The sequence below is a fragment of the Panthera leo genome, chromosome A2 (assembly GCF_018350215.1).
Source record: "Panthera leo isolate Ple1 chromosome A2, P.leo_Ple1_pat1.1, whole genome shotgun sequence".
In the NCBI taxonomy this organism is placed as follows: Eukaryota; Metazoa; Chordata; class Mammalia; order Carnivora; family Felidae; genus Panthera; species Panthera leo.
Genome location: NC_056680.1, coordinates 141,748,835 through 141,765,205, shown reverse-complemented (window position 1 = coordinate 141,765,205; position 16,371 = coordinate 141,748,835). Strand labels below are relative to the sequence as shown.

Below are 16,371 nucleotides of genomic sequence, written 5' to 3'. Positions count from 1 at the left end.
TTTAATTTAAAAATAACTCAAATTGTTACCTTGAATGCACAAATTATATGTTGTCTTCAACAGCACCATTTTTTAAACTTTTAATTTTTGTGTTCCTCCTTTTTTTTAACCAAAAATTAAATCAAAGTAATACATCACATGAATATTGCTTAAAATTTTAAATTTATTCAGTCTTTTAATAATTATTTGAGTTCCTACTATGAGTCAGTGATTTTTCTAAGCATTGATGAATTCAATAATAAACAAAACAAAAACATAAAAAAAACCTTATCCTGATGAAGCCTATGTTCTAGTTGTGGCTCAGATGATGCAGTTATAAGATCTATGAGAAAAATAAAATGAAAGGGTTAGAGAAGGGTTGTAGAACATGGGAGGTTTGGGGGGGAATACAGTAACAGATACCAAATTTAATTATGTCTTTCTTAAAAGATCAAGCCCACAAGTACACTTGTTTCAGATTTCCCTCTTGATAAACCAATTCTGTGTATTTTGTTGTAATTTGATTTCATATACCATTTCTCAAAAGTGTCTGTAATATATGATGATGACTTAGTATTGGCTTCTAATGAATTTAACTTCTGATTGTTTCTGAATCCTATCTATCTTCCCATCTTTTCATTAAGATACCTAAACCAAAGGAGAAAATGCATCTTACAGTTAATGGGTTTCTTTAATCTCTTTAATTCACAATATAACTGTCTAGAATGCACCAGACATTAGGTCATAAAAAACCTCCTGCATGGCTGGGAATACATACTGGGTTGCAATGCAGTATGATGAGAACCATAATAGAGAGAAGCATGAAGTCCCATCAAAGTAGAAAGTAGAAAGGAAGGAGTGACTCATTAACAGAAGTAACCAGAGAAACAGATAATGTTTTAGAGAAAGGGGGAAATCTAAACTCTCTGGAATGATGAATAGTCAGGACACTCTAATACATGCTGTGTACAAAGGCATAGAGCTGTTAATTTGGTGGAGGCATCAGGAAAATTCCAATAGTTCTACTTGAATTTGAAATGAAGAGTTTCTGAATGTCATGAGTTTGTTGGGAGGGGAGTTGAGTGATAAAGAGCAAATATCTTGAAAACTTCAAGATTTCTAGGCCTTGACTCCAGTAGCATCTGCCTTGCTTATAGCCACTGCCCTGTCCATTGAAAGGGTGCTAGTTTTCAGCACAATTTCTATGTTGCAGGGCCCTTTTGTCCCTGAAGCCTGCTTTGCCAGGGTACAGCAGGTCAGAAAGGCTGGGGAATTACTGCTTCCTGAGTTCACTGCTTATCCAATGCTCTCAGTAGTTGGTGTTAAAATACTTTTACTCCCTTGCCTGTATAGTGGGACAACCCCGAGAAGAGTGTTCTACACTGGCTCTTAGAGTTCCTGCAGCTAGGATAGGGTCCAGTTCCTCGTAGCCAAATCCTCAGGATGGGATGCCAGCACTAATGATAGTAAGTGGCCATCCTGTAGCATCACAGTTATTAAGATACTCACCCATGCTGAGCTGTGCTGGGTACAGGTTGAAGTGATGCATTGCTTATACAGTATTTCTAGTATTTGAGAAATACTGGGGTAATGGCAATTTTAAGAAGTGTGAAATACGTGGTTGTTAAGTGTCATTGAAACAAACAAACAAACAAAAAATAGCAGACTAAGGTCAGTCAACTCCCAATCCAAGGCATAGTGGGAAAGTAGGTCTTTGGGCACCCTTTAAAGAGATTCTTATCTTTACAACCGGAGAGAAGAATGGGTTGAAACCTAAATTTCAGATAGTTTTATGACATTAGTAGATTTTCAAACAAGTCTGAATTCAGAGTCCTTGTTAGTCTTCTCTGCTCAATTTAGGGCCCTGAGACTTGGGATGGGAACACTAGATGGGTGTGGTTCAGAATGCTGTCTCATGTTTATATACCAAGAAACATTTTATGCTCTGTGGTAGAAGCATTTCCATCCCTGGAACTCTAGTCTGGTGAAAACTAAAGTCGTGGAAGAGGAAAGCACAAACTTCCCAAAGGAGTCAGTAGGAAGAATGATGAGATTTCCTCTTATGCCTACCCTTTGACTCCAAACCCACGTCTTCTAATCACAGTTGGTTCAAAGTATATTCTCATCTTGACTGATCATGTATAATCCCAAAGCTAGCATCTCAACTCTACTTTTAAGGGGACACTCCAGTGTTCTGCTGGATGGGAGTTTCCTGGATATAGGGTAGCATTGGTGGATTCTCTGGTCATGTGCCCACTGTTGTATCCTGCCTCCAAAATGAAATGGGTTCATTAATCTACGACTACATTATGTAAGATCAAATGTCACTAATTAGCCCTGGGGTAGCAGTGACAGTTGAAGCACTGATGGCAGAGAAGATAAACTCATTGGACCACTTCAGATCCAATTCTGACCCATGTTAAATTCAATCTGTCCCATCAGTGATGTTTGAAATTGGTGGTCACTCATTATTCCTGGAAGAAAAAGGGTGGGGGGGAGAAAAAGACTTACAAAGGAACTGTAGTCAGATAAGATACACCTGCACCTACAGTTTCTCCTGAGGAATTGATGTTTATCATCTTCCTTCTCTACCAACCATCATTTTCCTCCAGTCCTCAGATCTTTATCTCTGAGGAGTCTGAGGCTTTGATTAGCATTCTGTTGGTAAGGTGTTGCTGCAGTTGGCCAGCCATGGTTATCACCACTTATAAAAGCACCAAGATCCTCTGAAGGAATCAATCCCTGCGTTCTATTCTCCACACTGCCTCCATTACATAGCAGCAAGTCTACCTCCTCATGGAAATCAGGGTCAACCACTGGTGGCAGTAATTCTGTTCCTTCTCTTCTGGTCTGCTGGCATGATAAGCTCACAATAATAGAAATCATATGCTCTCTTTAAGGTGAATTTGCATATCTCTGCCCTTTTTCATTGTGGTATGATTTTATAGTTTAACTATGAGAGGATAATTTTACTTCCTTTATTTCCAACCATTTGAGACACGCCCTGCAGATCACAGTTCAGTTTCACTGGAGATAATATGTGAGCTGGCAAGAAATAATTCTGGAGAAGGAGTTAGAGACCAATTTGTGAAGGAGTTTAGAGTTCACACAGTAGGCAACTGGATGCCATGGAAATATTTTCAGACGATTCAGAGACAGGTCCAGGTATGTGATTCTGAAAGCTAATTGCAGTGGTTTGGTGGGCAGACACTAGAGGAAGGACTCAAAGAGGATCTCAGTGGTCCAGTTGAAGGGCAATGTGATTGGATAAAAGGGGATGGGGCAGATTTGAGAAATATATTCCAGGAAAAATGTTTAACTTTGGTAGCTAATTGTGTGTGAGGGCTAAGAAAGTAAGGAGAGCCCCAAGGGAATCAGGCTTCCTCTTGGGGGTTAGGTGTTGTCTTATCTCTCAGCTTCTACTGCTTGTCACCCAGTAAGCACCACAAGACTCAGAGAAGTCCCAGGACTCCTCTGAGAAATGAGCCATTTGGCTTTATAAAACAGGATATGGAAGAATGTTAAAGCAAATATTGGTTGAGGTACCAAGATACAATAGAGAGACGTCCAAAAAAGGTACCAGAGTCATACATTTCTAAGGCTTTAGCTAAAATTAAAAAAAAAAAAGTTTCATGGTTTTTGCATACATTCCCCATATCTTAGGTATAAAAACTCCAGAGACTGGTGGGAAAGAACATTTCTGAGAATGATTTTTAAAATGTGTTTTAGCCCCTACCCCTAACCCCTTGTCACTACCCCTAAAGAGGGAAATATGTTGTATGTGGTAAGTTCCAGCTCCTCATCTCAAGACTGTGGACAGGCAAATTTGATAGATGTCTCCTGAAGGTGGAGGTGGTGGTACACTTGATAGACTGTTGTCTTATTCCCATTACATGTGGAGATGACAGATACACTCACTAACTCTAAACAGCAGGACAAAGGAGAAATTGCTGAGTTAGGAAGGAGTCATCAGTCTACTCCCAGGATTTGTCAGAGCAAAGGGTTTGAGTGTTTCCTGTGAGCATGAAAGAGAGCAGTCTGAGGCTGCCTTGAAACAGGCTCTTCCATTTAAGGGGCTTGTGAGACTCTGGTGTTTGGATGAAAGAAGGCAGTTGGTTGGAATTAAGTGTATGAATTAAGTATATGAATTCATCGAAGCAATGGAAATGAGTGAAATCATTCATTAAAAGTCTGCAAATTGGGGCAGCTGGGTGGCTCAGTCAGTTAGGTGTCTGACTTTGGCTCAGGTCATGATCTCACGGTCCGTGGGTTCAAGCCCTGTGTCGGCCTCTGTGCTGACAGCTCAGAGCCTGGAGCCTGCTTCAGATTCTGTGTCTCCTTCTCTCTCTGCCCCTCCCTCTCTTGCATTCTGTCTCTCTCTCTCTCTCAAAAATAAATAAACATTAAAAACAAAATTTAAAGAAAGAGTCTGCAAATAAAATATTGGGTGCACTGACAATGAAGTGATGAGACAAGACTTAGACGAGGTTAGGAGGACAACAAAAAACTCTCCCTAAGGGGGTAGATTAACACTCCCACAACTGCTTGTGGTTACTGCCCTACTTTATTTTCTCTGCACAAACATACCTGGAAAGAGTTGCCCATAGTTGCTACTCCTATTTATTTATCTATTAATCTCTCCTCAACCCACTCTGATCAGACTTTCCTCTACACCACTCCACTGAGAATCTACTGATGAAGGCCATTACTGTCTGTGCGAATGAAGACCACCAGTATTATGGGTGTTGACAAATGCAATGGTTATTTCTCTGTCCTTCCTTATTTGAATTTTGACTGTCCTTCAACACAGCTGGCTACTTTTTTCTTCTCTTGGCCTTGGTGACCCCACACTCTTCTGATTTCTCCTACCTCACTGCCTGTTCTTTCTCAGTCTTCTTTATGGGACCTCCTTCCTTTACTCGAAATAGGAATGTAGGAATGTACCCAGGATTTGATCTTGTCCACTTTCCAGTTATGGTTACTCTTTATCCTTAGATAATATTGCCTAGTACCTTGGGTTTGGAGTGTCATTTATGTGCTGATGATTCTAAGTTGTATCTACAATATAGTTACCGAATTACTAACTTGATAGAGCTAGGTGGATGGCTAATAGGCATCTCAAACTTGTCATATCCCAAACAGAATTTGTTTCTACTCTGTGTGCCACCCACTCTTCCCTGCCTTAGTTAACATCCACCCAATAGCCACTCAATTCCTCAAGCCATGTCCAGGAGTAATTTTGATTTCATTCTTTCCTGTTTTATGTCATCCGATAGATCATTAAGGGGATCTTAACAGGCTTTTATTTCTGAAATATATCCTAAATTCCTTTACTACCCACCATCCCAAGTTCTATCCTCCTTGTGCAAAAAACCCACAATATCTTGCACAGATGACTTCCATAGCCTTATACATATTTTTACAGCTTCCACAAATGATTCTCCATAAGGCACTTACTTCCCCATCACTCACTGCACACATGGCTTATGGATCATCACATCACATAGACCTTTTCTGACCACTCAGTCAGGAGTGGTCATGCAGTTTTATTTCTCTGTGTAGCCATTGCATTTTCTTGTTTATTGTTGGTATTTTTTCTTTTGCTTTTTTATTCTCTCCACTCAGTGTAACCTATTAAAAAAAACCAAAACAGTGATATTGTGTCCCCGTGTCTAAAACAATGTCTAAAGTACAGTAAATACCCAATAAATATATGTTGAGTAAATGAAAGAATGGATGAATAGCAGAAATAAAGGCAATTTGTATAGGATTGGTGGCTATGTCAGAAATATTTGAAATGTTAATATTTCAAGACTTTATACTTGAAATGGAGAAGAATAATAATAAAGTGGAAATTTAAGAAAGAGACAAGCTAGGTAAAGCTTTGCTTGTTGGTTTTTAAGAATAGGGAGAAAAAAAGCCTGAATCCATGTGAATTTTATAGGGAAGGAACCAATGAAGCAAGAGTTTAAGATAATAGAAGGATATAGGATGAGGAATGATCCTAAACAATCAGGAAATACCGGATCAGAGCTGCTGATTTTTACTGAAGGATTAGCCTCAGAAAAGGGAAAACATCGAAGATCCTGCCTTCTTCCCTATTTCCTTCCTTCCATTTCCCTCTCTCAACCTTTCTTTCCTTCCTCCTTTTTTATTTCTTTCATTTCTCCTGCTATAATTCCTGTTTTAGTACTACTATAGTATCAGGCGCTGTGAAATAGATAGAAGATTTAATTCGAATAAAAACAGAAAGCAAGATCTGACAATAGACTAGAAGGAAGAGAAATTGCCTTTGTGCCAGGGAAATTAGTAGCAGCATCCCTAATGGGTTTATTATAGCTACTCTATTAGTCACAAATAAAGGAAATGGACTCTGGTTGATTTAAACAGAAAATGAGAGGGTTAGAATTGCGCGGGGGGGGGGGGGGGGTTCTCACAGAGCCTACAAGAAGGCCAAATACAGGTTATGGCAAGAGCCAAGCAAGACAGAGCCAAGACAACCCGGGTATCACCTGTCATCAACTTCTGCTTCTGCAACTGGCACCACTCTGCTTATCCTTTTGTTGCTGGGCTGCAGTACTTGTGACTCCTGTCACCACAGCACTGGGCTCTGCACCCCACTGCAGGGACCATCAGAAATCCTTCACTCCCTCAGGAATCAAACGGGGTCACGCTCAGGTCACATAGGACTCAAAGGGGAAAAGAATCTTAAGCCTTTCTTGCTTCTGTATGGGGGAGTGGATCTGCCTCTTTTCTTTGGATTTCCACACAGATGATTATGGACCCTGGTCATCCCAAAAGTCAAATACTCCTTAGAAGCAGTTCTAGAAGAGGGACCTTGTATGGTGTGAGGGCAGAAGTGACTCTGGCTTCCTGGGCTCTTGTTCATAGCTTTTCCTGAATCACTATGTGACTTTGTATAAATTATCCTTACTCTCCAGGCCATTGTTCAGCTCTCTATAAAATGTGGGTGCTGTTTCCACATGTTTGCTAGCCCTTTCCAGTGCTAAGATTTTGAGATAGCTTCTTAAAGCTGAAGAAATACATCAGTAAAACAAGTCATACTCAAGTTTGCAGCATTTTATCACTAAGACCCTTCTTGGCAGGCCCTTGGGGGTTAAGTAGCATAGAACAGAATATCTTTATTGGGTATTATAAAGGCAGAAGAATACAAATGAGAAATGGTAAAGGTCAGGCAGATATACACCTATCAGATGAACTGAAGTGGGACTCAGAGACACAAGGTGCCAACACTGTGGTTACATTTATTCTTCCGAAGAAGGAGGTGAAAAAATGCCGGGGGAACCAGATTTCCTTCTTACATAGTTCAATACAAACAGGAAAAATAACACAATATAACAGGCAGGATATGTCAAGCCAACACAAAACTCAGCTGGAGGTAACAGGCTAAATACAATTCAGGTTTCTGTTCCACAGAGATGTCTCAGAGCCTGAAGTTCAGCTAAGATGCGCACAGACTACAAATGATTCAAGACTCATCCTTGTGACATGATCATCAAAGGCCACAGAGGAAAGCATCAAGAACACTGAAAGTTCAAATTGCCCCGTATGTTTTTCATAAAGGGAAGTAGAAGACAGTGCACTAGAATTATCTTTAGGTCTTTGGTGGTTTAATACACTGGAGAAGTAAATTAAGTCAAACCTGAAAGGCAAAAGAAGACACCTCAACATTGTATTTGTTCATAGTACCCAAGAATGTGATCACTCATTCTGGCAGACAGACAAGGTAGGTAAATTCAAACTGCAACTTTGAATTTATCTGAGATCTTATTGATATTTTCCAACATAACAGATGCTGATATCTAAGGGGAGAATCTCTTTCTCCTTACAGCAATTATTTGGAGTAAGGTACTCAGTTTAAGAATTGATGAAATGTAAAAGAGACAACCAGTTAGTGATGTACCAGGAGATGATCTTTTAGAAAAGCAGCTACAACCTCAGTTTTCTTAAAAAATACTTATTTGATTTATAGCTTGACAAGAATGCTTTCCTTTCGATGAAGAGTAAGAAAAATCTGAATAAATTCAGAAAGATAGGTATTTCCGGTAGGCATTTTCTTGGCCTCTATCTTTTCTTTCTTTTCATAATTGGGGAGTTTTTACTCATGAATACTTTCTGCAAAACCAAATTCTAACAGCAAGCAAGAAAGTGTTTGTTTTGTTTTATAAAACAGTATTCTATGATTGCACTAAGGCAACCAAGGCTTTGGGAAATATTCTGTTATTCAAGAGAACAGAGAGAGTAAAAATAAAGTGATAAATGCTTTCATGGCCCATGGACCTTCCTGTTAGGGATTCAAACTTGAACACAACCACATGCATCCTTCAATCATCACAGTCTAGTGGAAGAGAGCGATGAGTTTCCAAAAATCATGCAGGAGCACTGTGAAGGAGTTTCCCTAGGGAAGGTGCCAGGATACTACCATGGGAGGGGGACCCACCAAAGAGGAAGTAGTCAACATGATCTTCCTAGAGGAGGTTACTCCTCTAGGGGAGTTTGACTTTCACATTGCAATGCAAAAAGAGACTAATGTTTCCCATTTCATTATCTGTATTCAGGCATCAGCAGCTCATACAGTTCTGGTCCCTGCCTATCTTCCCAGTCATGTGGCTTGCGACTGCTCGCTCATAGCCTACACCCTAGTCTCTCCTAACCCAGCACACACCCTCACATCTCTTTACCTTTGCATATACCAGGCTCCTAACCTTGAATTCATCCCACCCTCCATTGACCTGTGTCCCTCCTAGGGCTATAAGCACCCCAGGACCAAAATCGGCTACATCATTAGCTCACCTTGCAGTATGATGTACACCGCAGGTGTACTTGTGGAAGACCAGGAAAGATGAAAAGGGCAGTGTGGACAGTGGGTAAAACCAGGAGCTCTGGAGGCATACTGGTGAGTTTTGATTCTTATATCTTCCACTAACTCTCTGGATAATATTGAGCAAGTTATATAACCTCTTTGTGACTCAATTTCTGAATTTAAGATAGGATTTGCATGAGGATTAAATGAGATAATACATGTAAGTCTCTTAGAACAGTGTCTGAAAGATGCCAACCATAACTGTTAGGTATTTATAACTAAAAAGTTCTTGGATGGATATTTGTGGCAGAGACAGTATTTATTCTCAAATATTGCATTTGCTTTTTAAATTTCCCACTACCTTTACAGTTAGACAGGGACATACAATGAATTCTAAGAAACAGGCTATCATGAAAGAGCTAGTAGTGGATTCTCCAAGCTCTCTGTTCTCTTGCCACAGAGACCACAAGGCATGTGTTAAAACAGAAGAGCCTTGGGACTCAAGCAGCCTGAATGAATGCTGTGTTTTCTAACAGTTGAGACTTTAGGGTTATTGTGACTGCAGCATAAAGCCACCTATCCTGACTAATTCAGGATCACCCTAAAGTCATGCTGAAGAGATGATGGCCCACTTTATAGACTTACACTTCCTTTGATAAAAAAAAGTGAATAGGTGCAAATAGCATAAGCAGCATTGCTACAAAGGCTGAAGATATAAATTAGGAGATTGTGGGGTGCCTGGGTGGCCCAGTCGGTTGAGCGTCCGACTTCAGCTCAGGTCGCGATCTCACGGTTCGTGAGTTCGAGCCCCGCGTCAGGCTCTGGGCTGATGGCTCATAGCCTGGAGCCTGCTTCCGATTCTGTGTCTCCCTCTCTCTCTGCCCCTCCCCCATTCATGCTCTGTCTCTCTCTGTCTCAAAAATAAATAAACATTAAAAAATAAATAAATAAATAAATAAATAAAATAGGAGATTGTAAAAAAGAGGCTGTCATAGGGATGGAGAAAGAGGAAAGAGAGAAAAGAATGTTGACTATTCAATCTTGGTTTAGGTGTGGATGGGATCAGTAATACATTTCTTAAGATAAAAAAAAAAACAACTTAAATAATAATCGCAGTGATATCACATGCTTTTATTTGGGATGTGTTTTGTTTTGTTTTTTCCTATCAGTAAGACTAAAAAAATCTTTTTCTAAAAGAATTTAGAAAAATGAAATCTGACTTTCACTATTAGATTAAATTAGTAAAAAGACATAAAACAAATAATTGCATTTATTTTTAAAAATATTTTCTTAATGTTTATTTTATTTTTGAGAGAGAGAGAGCAGGGGAAGGGCAGAGAAAGAGGGAGACAAAGAATCCCAAGCAGGCTCTGCACTGGCAGCAGAGAGCCCGATGCAGGGCTTGAACTCATGATCATAACCTGAGCCGAAGTCAGACACCTAATCTACTAGGCCACCCAGGCAGGCATCCCAATAACTGCATTTCTTAAACCTTATTCTGGAAATGGGTAGATTTTTGTGAACATAGGTGGGAGTGGGCCACATATTCCTTTGAAAATATCATTTAAAAAATATGGACTTTTCCCATAGGGAAAAATGAAGGTGCCCAAATAAACACACAGTTTCCAGGGCTCTTGGACCTAGAGTGACAAAACCTTTGGTTGTGGGTTTCTCTTTCAGATCCTGATTTGAACTATCCAGAAACATCTTGAGAGAAATTCCTTAACAATTTTAATGTATCAGCTGGGCTACCGTTAATAACAGTATGAGCTTCATGGGGAGCGTAGACACCATGAACACTTAAATTAGTATGGGGCACCTGGGTGGCTCAGTGGGTTGGGCGTCTGACTTCGGCTCAGGTCACGATCTTAAGGGAGTTTGAGCCCCGCGTCAGGCTCTGTGCTGACAGCTCAGAGCCTGGAGCCTGCTTCAGATTCTGTGTCTCCCTCTCTCTTTGCCCCTTCCCCGATCACACTCTGTCTCTGTCTCTCTCAAAAATCAATAAACACTAAAAAAATTTTTTTTTATTTGTACAAATGTTGTGGAGGGCAAATAGTCGATATTCCTCAGATTGAAAAATGGTACTGTCTTTGAGGCAGCAGGTCTATGGATAGGAAGTATCTCTACAGATACACTTGCAAAATTATGCCACGATATATGTTCAAGGATCTTCATTATAGTTTTGTTTTTTATAGCAAAAATACCGGGAAATAATGACCGTTGACCAGACACTGGCTAAATTCGTTATAGCACATTCATAGAATATTACTCTGCAGCCACTAAATAAAATGAGATTATTGATATGTCTGTAGTGACATGAGAAGATGATCCATTTAGTTCAATAAAGAAACATAACTGTATATATTAAATGGTCTTGTTAGACAATTTTTTATAAGAATGTGTGTGTGTTATATGTGTGTGTGTGTGTGTGTGTGTGTGTGTGTGTGTGACTGTTCTGAAAGAATATGTAGGAAACCATTAAAAGTAGTTACCTTTGATGAGATATATGTCCATACATGACACAGAGGAACATTTAATAAATATGTTTGCATTTATTTATTTATTTATTTACTTAGAGTGAACAAGTAGGTGAGAGGGGCAGACAGAGAAAGAGAGAGAGAAAATCTTAAGCAGGCTTTCCACTCAGTGCCTCAGTGTGTAACCTAACTCGGGGCTCAATCCCATGACCCTGGGATCCTGACCTGAGCCAAAATCAAGAGTTGGACACTCTACCTACAAACCAACCCAGGTGCCCCAATATATTTGCATTTATGCACTATTTACTGAGCTCACAATTCCTCCTTGCTCAACACATTTTTCAATGCTTTGGAAATATAAAAGAATGTGGAAGACAGTTATTACCACTGACTTTTAATTATGCTGTCAATAAGAAAAACAGATATTTGAAATAGTTAGAGAAAATGTAAAAGACAATACACGAGCAAGTACAACTTAAAATGCTAAAAATACTGAATACTAAGTGCTAAACAATGTGTTATTAGACTTGGGAGAAACTGTTTTATCAAACAAAATACTCTCACCTTAGGCAAATGTGTGTGTGTGTGTGTGTGTGTGTGTGTGTACTTTGAAAAGAACAAACAAACATGTGAATTATACAATTCACATAGGAAGAACTCAGGAAAGCACAACTAGTAATTCCAAAGGGCTGAACACACACATACACAGATACACACACACACACACACACACACACACTCACCCCTTATGAGGATATTACAAACTTCTTTCCCATAATTTTGGTTATTGAGTGTAGAACACACACTGAAGATACAACTTGTTTACAAAGCATCAAATAAGAAAAGAGCACATTCAATTCATATACTGTGTGGTATTTCTCTAGTTGTTTCTAGATGTGTACCATAAGTTCTTACATGACTTCGACGTCTCAGATACCAGCAGCTATATTTGGCAATGTTGGCAGCTTTATTAAGATAGCTGTTAGTGATGCTAAGAAAGAACACTCATTTTCAACTGAGCCTGACAACATTTGATACACAGCCTATGTTGACAACTGCACCAGCTGGATCATTCTGAATTCTTACAGCAGACAAGTCTGTCAAAAAAAAGTCAGCTGGTCTGTGTGTGTACCTACACAATCACAGGCATGACTGATATTTTTTTCAGTGATGCTAGGTTCATATCTCTCTGGGAGTTAATCCTGATATTTATAGTGGACTTAAAAAGAAATGCTGGTCAAAACATCCTAAAATTCAGTAATATTTCTATGAAGAAATGTGCAGGCAGTTAAATTATTAGAAAATCTACAATAAAGAGCTATTTTAAGTAAGAGCATTTTGGTTCAAAAACCACTCACTTTTATAAGTTGACTAACTGTGATAAATGTGGTACTTGTTTTGTGTTGTTCTAAAATGATTCCAAAATTTCCTTAGTAAATAAAGTAGCATTGATGAGGTCTGTGGGTTGGAAGTTACAGGCACAGAATTGAGAAAATACAGTGGCAGCAGTTTGGGACCAGGATTAGCCTCAAATTTTCCCTGCTATTGACAGAAGATGGGGATACTGGAAAGATCCAGACATAGGTTCACGTTTGCATATTGAGAGTAGTATTGGCTATGATCGAACAGTACCGCCTCCATAAAATTCTTCTCCATGGGTTCATTTGCTGGACTAATTTGAGTATCAATTTGTCTGGGAGGTGAGGACAGAATAAAGGGTACTTTTTCTTACATGTGAGTGATTTTTTGGACTGCTTACCTGTGATTGAGTTGACACCTTTCTGTATTTCATCACTTGCCCAGAAAGTCTGAGAGAGAACCTGTGACAGTTGAGCCATATGCATTAGGAGTGCCTTAATTACACATGAATCAAGCCAATCTTACCTCTCCCTTCTAAATTCTAAAAATCTCTCATTTAATAGTATTCATTTCTTCCATTTGCCTTAGAAAGTAAAGAAATACAATGTAGGTTATTAATTTAGATGATGTAGAATATCTCAGAGTTTCCAAAATTTTATTGCTTATTTAGGAAAATGACTACTATACTTACCTGAAACAGCTGTGACAAAAAAAAGGATTTAAAACAAAACAAAACAAAATATTATGCTACGCTATTTAAAATGCTCTGATTCCAAATGATAGTCCTTTTGTAGGATAAAGGGGGAAGATCTTCAGAAGGTACACAGATAAGCAAATCAGTGAACCTCAGATTGCCTGTGGTTCAAGCAGAAGCATGCATTGTCACTTCACAGAAAAGACAACTCTTTGTTCCTGCACCTGGAGACATCTATTAATAGGAGTCACCTAGACGTTGGTTATACATAATTTAAAAATAGGAATACAAATTACTGGGCTAGGGAGGTCTCCCACAGAAATCAGCAGGTGATACAAGAGAAGAAGAGTTTTCTTAAATACAAATTCTTAGTGCCTATCCAGTGGAGAGTAAAATTGACATGATTCAAGGATTAATTAAGCCATTCCCAAAGTTCTTTTGTAGTTGCTAAACACAGAGAAAAATCAGCAGAATCAGACGAACGCTCTGAGAAATAGAATTGTCTCATGCTAACTCATCTCTCTCACTTAACATCCAGCAGCCTCCTTGCAGCTGCCAAACATGTACTCTGAATAACAGATTCTATTCTAAGTAAAGGATTGTGTTTTCCCTAAGTAGCTCAAAATATATTAGCGATATTTAAAAAAAAATATTGGATTTCTCAAATTTAATACATATGGGTACCCTCAGCTTTTGAGTGGGGTGAGAATATCAATAAGATTCTGGAGCTTGTTCTAAGTTTCATTGAGGTCTGCATTCAGATATTACCCACAGGTACTGACAGATACTACAGTGTAAGCCTTTTGTATAGCCTCATGAGGGAATGAAATCTCACCGTAAGCTAAGCTAAGAGCAAGATGCCTCAGAATTCAAAAAAGTATCAAGAGGCAGGTATGGTATTGATTCCATGAGATAGTATGAAATCAGACAATAATAACGATATCAATAGTAACAACAATCAAATGTATTTATTATACATTTTTATAATTTTATATGTATCATCTCACTTATCCTGATAACACCCTTAGGAATTATATGATATTGTATTTATTATTATCATCATTATTATTTCATCTACTTCACAAGTAAGGAAACTGTGACTTTACACATATTAAGAAAATTGCCTAGAGCCACTTTGCATTTAAATGGCAGTGCCCAGGCTCTCAACAACTGTGCTGCCCTGAGCTATCCACCTGCTCAAGGGAACTTTTCAAAGAGGCAACAGACACCAAGAACCTGACTGACATCCCATAGTAGGGTCTATTGCAGAGAGACTAAGCCAAGAGCTATCAATAGTAAAAATTCTCTGATGATGGGAGCAATTGCTATTATGAAACCTGCAAAAAGCATCACTGAGAGATGATGCTAGTTACAAAGCCCCTAGACATTTGCTACTCAAAGTGTAGTCTATAGACCAGCAATACTAATGCTTGTTATAAGTGTGGAATCTCAGGGCTCAGCCCATTCCTGCTGAATCTGCATTATAACAGATCTTCTGAATCTGCATAAGATCTCCAGATAATTCATATACAAAGTAAAGCTTGAGAAGCACTGCCAACCTATCACCCATAAAGTACTGTGGGGTGCCACCTGAAATAGAATGTTACAGCTTTACTTCCAATTTAACAACATGAACTGGGGGAACGAATTGGCTATACGGGGATTTATTATTTATAGAAAGGTAATTACATTAGTATTAAGACCCGACATTCAATTTAGGGACACATCAGACAGCACTACTCTCTATGATAGGAATTTATAAGACTGCTTGTGTACTGCCTGTGTGGAATTAGCTGCCAATCCCTGAGGTTCAATTCTGTCTACTGAAAATCTTGTCTGAGGGAGCTGATACCCTCGTGCTGCTTTAAGATGTTAGAGGTAAGATAAAGATGCCTCTCTATGTGTCATCATGAAGCAGCATCCTAAAATGTCATCGATGAAAAATAATCTACTAACTTGGAAATTGTAGGTTGACATGTGGGACGGATAATGCTATAATAACAAATGCAAACGGAAAGTTGATAGTCCCCATGGAGTCTAGAAAAGTGATAGCTAGTAAGAATCAGTCATTGTTTCTATAGCACCATCCAGAAGAGAAGGTGTCATCACCAATCGCCAGAAATATTCCCTCCATTGGACAACTATATCTACTTAGAACAGACAATGTCTTACCAAGCCTCTAGGGCTTAATGAATGGCTGCTTAAAGCAACTTTACTACCTATGTTCCGATCCCAAATTCAGCTAGCCAACTTTTCTTATTTTAATTCACCTTCTCAGGTCAGTTTCCCAACATAAGATGTATTTACCAGATGGTATGTAAATCCAGTCTTTGTTAATAAATTATTGAAACGGCTTTCTGTTGCAAATCTCTTTGGGCAAATTTAGGTGGTGTTAATCTCTTTCACGCTGACCTAAAGATTTGGGAATTGCTAAAATAAGACACTAGACCTTGGATGAGGAGTGGCTGTGATCAAGTTTCAACATTATAAAAGAGCTGACCTAAAATAATCAACATTAACTGTTTAACCAATTCAACTATTTTTTGGCTAGTAATAGCGTAGAACTGAATTGCTAATTACTGCACTTGATTTGTGCCATCTTTAGGAAAGAAAATATGATGTGCATACTCCAGGTAAAACTGCACTTCCTCTGCTTCTACCCTGCCCTTGGCCACAGTGGGGAGGGAGGTGGGTGCTCCAGATGTCGTGGGGGAAGTCATTTTCCCTACTGTTTCTATGGTGCAATATGGAAATCTTTGTGCTCTGGGATTGAAAAGAGTCAACACAATTACTGGTTCTCCAGATGAGACTATCCCCACCACTGACCTCCATACTACCATTAGAAGGTTGGAAAGGGATGGCCTGCTTTCCACCTCACAACAGTCCCACTGAGCTGTGGAGGTGGAGTAGACGTCCTCTCTGCCGTTGTCCTGGTTTGCCTGGGACCTAGGAGTTTCCTCGGACTTGGGATTTTCAGTGTTAAAACCAGGAAAGTCCCATGCAAACTTGGAAGAGTTGACCAACTCTTGACCATCTCA

At 39.1% G+C, this 16,371-nt stretch overlaps 1 long non-coding RNA gene across 1 annotated transcript in view; it reads right to left on the bottom strand.

Annotated features, from left to right (window-relative positions):
• Positions 1–5,446: 5,446 nt before the first annotated feature.
• The window catches only part of LOC122210767, a 41,918-nt gene continuing 30,993 nt past the window's right edge, over positions 5,447–16,371 (bottom strand). Inside the window, exons 6-7 of the long non-coding RNA XR_006198237.1 lie at positions 13,040–13,100; positions 5,447–5,610 (exon numbers count right to left, since the gene is read on the bottom strand). This is a non-coding gene — a long non-coding RNA (uncharacterized LOC122210767). The remainder of the gene's footprint in view (positions 5,611–13,039; positions 13,101–16,371) is intronic.